This window comes from Coturnix japonica, chromosome 1 (genome assembly GCF_001577835.2).
Source record: "Coturnix japonica isolate 7356 chromosome 1, Coturnix japonica 2.1, whole genome shotgun sequence".
Classification (NCBI taxonomy): domain Eukaryota; kingdom Metazoa; phylum Chordata; class Aves; order Galliformes; family Phasianidae; genus Coturnix; species Coturnix japonica.
The window spans coordinates 77,317,062-77,323,061 of NC_029516.1; the positions used below are offsets into that span (position 1 = coordinate 77,317,062).

At 39.4% G+C, this 6,000-nt stretch overlaps 1 long non-coding RNA gene across 1 annotated transcript in view; it reads left to right on the top strand.

Annotated features, from left to right (window-relative positions):
• The window catches only part of LOC107321053, a 71,663-nt gene extending 67,253 nt beyond the window's left edge, over positions 1-4,410 (top strand). The window contains exons 3-5 of the long non-coding RNA XR_001558441.1: positions 3,753-3,875; positions 4,073-4,158; positions 4,314-4,410. This is a non-coding gene — a long non-coding RNA (uncharacterized LOC107321053). The remainder of the gene's footprint in view (positions 1-3,752; positions 3,876-4,072; positions 4,159-4,313) is intronic.
• Positions 4,411-6,000: the final 1,590 nt, after the last annotated feature.

Sequence of the window (6,000 nt, forward strand, 5' to 3'; positions counted from 1 at the left end):
CTGCAGGGTGTGCTTTTCTGTGGTTTTTCTGAGAGACCAGAAGAGACCCGAGGACATCATGAGTCAGCGGGAAAATAATCCCATATTTGTTTCCTTTGCTACTTAATATCCCTGTTGCCTGCTTTGTAAAACTAAATGTGGGGCTAAACAACATGCATCCCAAGGTCCTGAAGGAACTGGCTGTTGTGGTTGCCAAGTCCCTCTCCAACATGTTTGAAAAACTGTGACTGTAGGCAAAGTCTTTTGTGTCTAGAAAAAGAGAAACATTGCTCCCCATTTTTAAGAAAGGGAGAAAGGAAGACCTGGGGAACTACAGGCTGGTGAGCCTCACATCTGTCCCTGGGAGGATTATGGAGCAGATCCCCTGGCACAACTTGAGGCCGTTCCCTCTCATCCTATCGCTGTTATATGGGAGAAGAGGCTGACAACCACATCACCACAACCTCCTTTCAGGTAGTTGTAGAGAGCGATAAGGTCAGCCCTGAGCCTCCTCTTCTCCAAACTGAACAATCCTCCCTCAGCTGCCTCAGACTTTCTGGAGGGCTCCTGGCATGGACTGCTGCATCTAAGCAGCATTGGGTTTGATAGCCATGTGCTTCCTGAGACCTTGTGCTGTTCGAGGAAGGAGGTTTAATCAGGTTGAAAAGAGAAATTTTCCTATTCCCTCAAATTTGTCTGTTGGGGCCCGTACACCAGTTGTTAAAACTCTGAAGTGTGAATCTGGGCTATGAAAGCAGTTGTCTTTATACTAAATGAGGCCGAGAGGAATGAGCAACTGGAAGTAGAACATAACAGTATAGCTTGAAAAAATGAGTGAGACACATTCAGCATAGCTATTTTTTAGTTTTTTAACGAGAAGACACAATGCATTACAGTGCCGTACAGTTATTCTTTTGGAAAATATAGTCAGATTAGGTTGTTTTATCAAGATTCCTTGTACTTCTTGGGAGGCCTGATGTGGCTATGTGTAAAACCTGCAAAAATGTGGTTTTACCTGCCCCCACAGAGCTAACTGCAGGTATGTGAAATAGGTGGTGTTCGCAATGTGACAGCTGATCTTTATTTTTCTTGGCTTTTATAAACACTAAAAACAGGGCTCCACTGGTTTATCAGTGCTAAATATAAATAAATTCTTGATTTTGAATTATCTTAAAATCTTACTTGCATCAGCCATTTTTTCATGAGAAAAACAAGTGTGTATTCCAGGTATAGTTCACAAAAATATCAGAATTTATGGCCTGATATGTCTTAATGTTATCTTGTGCAGGTAGATACTTCCAGCTGCAGTAAAAATCTGATTAACACTCTAGTCAGCTCTTCCTTTGAATCAGTAAAGTTAAAATGAAAGCTAACCTACAATGCTGTGAAATCTAACTTTTCAAAATGTCCAATTTAGGATTTGTATTAAGTCTCTGAATTAAAGGACCCTTTCAGTAGGCTCTGAATAAGGACTACATCATACGTGACTCTGAGGGTATCTTCTCCTCTAATGAAGGAACAATAATAATAAATTCAGTTTAAATATGTATTCATGTGTTAGAGGAGGTTAAAGTAAATGTGCCTATTGTTTTCAAGAGCATTTAGACTCAAATGCATGTTGTGGACTTTAGTTTGAATAACAGCCATGAAGAAACCTTCTAAGGAAGATTCTATTTTGTAAATGAACTTTAATAACACAATTTGGATTTAGAAAATGTTCACTTTACAAGTGTGAATGTTCAAACTTGGGCCAGATGATGTCCTAAATTGCCATTGACTTATGAAATGCCGTGTTAAACAATCAAACGCCACCTTAATAACTCTGTAATTGCATAGCCAATCACAATCAATGTACTAATCACTGCAAGAAAATCCAACAATTCCTCTTCAAAATGTTATCATGGTTACTAACATAATCGATATCGTGTGTAGCTGTAACAACTAATGATAATGGAAGGGCTTTTCACACTTGTGGAACACTGTATAACTTCAGATTCAGTACAAATATTTGCCACTTGATCTGAAGCCCCAATGATTCTGATTAAATAATTTATTATTTATTTTAAAATTAGCTTATTTTCTAGAAGCTTAACTATCTCCTTCCCTGCCCTACACAGGCAAAAATGAGGGGTATGGAGGAAAATTAATCCTTGTCTGTTATTTTATGCTCCTCTTGTTTCCCATCATAGTTTCTGACTAATTCATTATTCTTGCTTCTCTGGATTGAATCATCTGACTTTTTTTTTTTTGGCATGTTGTCAACTCTTGGACTTGTCCACAGCAGCAGAACAAGTCTGGCAGATACATTTTAATTAAACTCATGAAATGAGATCCTCATTCTCTGTGTGGCAGTGGCTGCTAACATCTCACTCCAGCTCTAAGCCCTGCTGATGGAGGTCTCCACAGACAGATGATGTGTTGTGTCCTATAGAAGCTCCTGAAGTTGTCTGGGCAGCTCAGACTGAAGTCAGTGGCATCATTTTCCTCTTGGATCTAGCCTAAAATGTGTCAGCACCCTAATATTATTTCCCCCAGCATTTGAGAATCACCAAGGAAGATGTGTGTATACAGACATTAAAAGGAAATGTTTTCCCGATGTTGGACTCAAATATTGAAGTCATCATTTCCTTCAGTAAGATGGTATCTAGTATTACCATGTGAACAGAAGCATAAAATCCTTTCATGGGATTAAATAGCACATATCTGTAGGTAGCATTATGTTTATTAGATTTTATTCTGTTAATACATTTTCCTCTCTCTTTCCTGTTAGTTACTATGGAGTGGAAAATATGCTGATTCAACACCCATTCACGTAATGGTTGTTACATTCCCTGATACTATAATTGGCCAAATAATTAAGTTATGCTTGCTACAGTATTACAACAGGCCAAAATTGCCTCAGAATTTAGCATTACGAAGGCAGGAAAGTAACTGTGAAATGAGGTTCCTTTCAGTGATGTATACTCACCTTCTACACACCAAGTCCTCCGGAAACATACTGTACTGGAAGGACTGAGGACTGGAAGGCAAATGAAGGACTGCAGAGCACATTTTCTTCAGGACTGCTAAATGCCTGGGGGAGGTGAGAGCATCTCCTCGCCATCACAGTTCATCACAGATACTTCCTTTTGGTAGAGAGTTATGAATCGTCAGCTGTCAGCGCCTGGTTGGAGCTCAACAGAAATAATAAATGGTCCTTGTAATATTAAGATTGGTTGTGAAGTCTGTGCATCTAATAATTTCATTACAAGTGACTGGGGATAGAAAAAGAAATATCAGCAACCAAAAGACACAATGATTTAGTGGACCTGGAATCTTTCTACTACTGCTTTTTCCCTGCCATTCATCTGATATAAATGCAGTGATGCCAAGAGATGCGTAAATTCCCAGTGTTTGATTTCTATTTCAAATGTTAGGATGTCACCACCCATAACATCTCTAAAACTTGTAATATTTCCAGTAGTTCTTTTTAGGAATTTTTGTACTAATGGCTGCAATTTTATTTAACCATTATCAGCCTTGTAATAGAGTTCTGTCTGAAGTTTGATTCTACACAAAAGAAACTTCATAGGAAGCTTTCCAAGTTTCTTGAATTAGTTCCTTTATCTGTATTAAATCAGCATCCTGATATTTCTCAGGAGCACCACTGGATACTTTATGAAGGTATCAAGAAGCTAAATGATGGTCTGGTATACTTTCCTGGTGTACATTTGTGGAGTAACACAGAATTTGGGGCTTTCTCCAAGTCAACTTTATTACTTGTTTTCCAACAGCTTCAACGATAACTGAGCTTGGAGAGCCCTAGGAGAGCCCTCAGCCAGCAGTAGCAGACCTTGGATCAGGCCCATGAGAATCCAGTGCCGTGGAAAATGAATCACCACTGTTTCTCCAGCAAGGTGGGTGAGGCACACTTTTTTCCAGTACAGGCAGAAAATGTTTTGCTTATCTACACTGCTGACTGGGTGGAAAAAAACTTGGACTGTGACATTCAACTCTAGTGAATGTATTTGCCACATACTTTAGGTTAGATGTGGTACAAATTAATTCACATATTGTAGTGTTCCCTGAAAATAATTCAAGCTTTGTTGTACAGGGTGTAGCCGGTGTAATAAGTGTCACTATGAGAAGCTCAGTTGAAGATGATGACCATGATTAAGCGTGTGGAATAGAAGAGTTGAAGTAAGTCACCAAAGATAGGAACATCAGCTTTAGATTCTAGATCTCCCAGCTGCCAGCAGTACTAACCAGATAAACATCAATCATGGAGGCAGGGGTAATGGGTGGGGGATATTAAATGCCTATAGAAAAGACATTTTCATGCTGAATTTGCATAGGCTTGAGGAGAAACAACTGACAACAAAACGGGGCATCACATCCCAGGTGTAAGAGACTTTGTCAGTCGGATATCTGCACCTCTACCACACAGGTAAGTTAATACTGAGTTGTAAGTTGTTTGTATCTCATATTCAGTTTTAGACTTTCACTCTACCACCCCAATATCAAGTTTTCTGGTTTTTATCAAAGCCACTCACTAAAAAAGCCATTCAGATTTCACCATTTATCTGTGCATGGGCTTTTCTTTTAAGGAACATGACTCTTGTCTGCGGGCAGAGAGCTTCTGCAGTTATGCTGAAATGCCAGCTAGCTTTTCCAGAACTGGCTAAGTTGCAAGTTAGTACGTGGTTCCCCCTGTGACTTGAAGAAAAGCCCTCATTGATCCACCACTGATGTCCTTCTGCCCAAAGACAATGGATAAGGCTTGTCCATTTTCCACAGTCACGCTGTCTGAGAAGCAGTGGTATTTGGAGCATTCTGCCTTTGTTGCCAGCAGTCGGGCTGAGCTGAAGGAACTGTGTGGACAAGTAGGCAGTAAGAAAATTTAAGTCAGATTTAGAGGGAGATACCTGCAAGCATTAAAGGATGAGATATCAAAATGAAATTAGTTAAAGGGTATGGAGTGTTAAAAGTGGGGAGTCAGATAGATAGATAGATAGACAGACAGACAGACAGACATACTGAGCATCAGGCAGGACCTTTGTCTATCGTGTTCTGAATTGTCAGCCTCTGGGGGTGAAACCCCAACCTCAGGAAAGATGGAGACTGTTTTGCTTAACAGTGAAAAATACCCAGCCCTGTATACTAACTGGTACAGCACCCAGCCCCAAATGCCTACAGCTGTCTGCAAAACCATTACTGAAAAATTACGCCATTATTCTAACACCATCACTAAGCTTGCAGAGGCTCAATAGCCAGGCTGTGCCTAGCAGTGGTGCAGGCAGTAAGGAGTACACAGGATACTGTACAAAGTGCTCTGAGAACACTCACCCTGGCTCTCCCTGCTCCTCTGCTCAGTAAAAGCTTTCTCCAAAGCAGTGTGTCCATCCATCAAAATCCCTCTTACTTTCCACCTTTGCATGAAAAGTCCTGAAAAGTTTCTCTTAGAAACTCAACTTATTTATTACCCCTCAGGATTTTTTAAAATATATATTATTCAGTTAAATACACGTAATAAGTAATCTCTGTGCAGCGATGAAGTCATTCCAGTTGCCTGAAAATACTGAGGAGGAGAAAAAGAACTGAAAGTGTTTTCTTAAATTGCATTTGTGGCAATGGATCCTTGTGCATACTATCATGGGTAACATAATGCAAATTGCCAAGACTGACAAAGCTGCTGTAGAGCCAGAAGCTTTTTGCTTTCAATCCTCAAGTGAAATGGAGATTGATCTGAGCTCCCAGCTTAGCAGTTAAACAGATTTTGCCAGTCTTTGTTTCTTATCAAATCAAAATAAAAGCGAAATGTTCCTCTATAAGAATGTAGAAATGTAAATATATAGAAAATTGAAATATAATAAAATTAATTACCCTAAATGGATACATCGTGACAAGTAAATACATAAGAAAACAAAATCACTAATTGATTGAGCTTCTTGTTATAACAAAACTGTTTGCAAGGATTAACAGCTCCTTTCTGAGACACTGAACTCTGACACAGTGTTTACATTTCCATATATTTTTAATGAT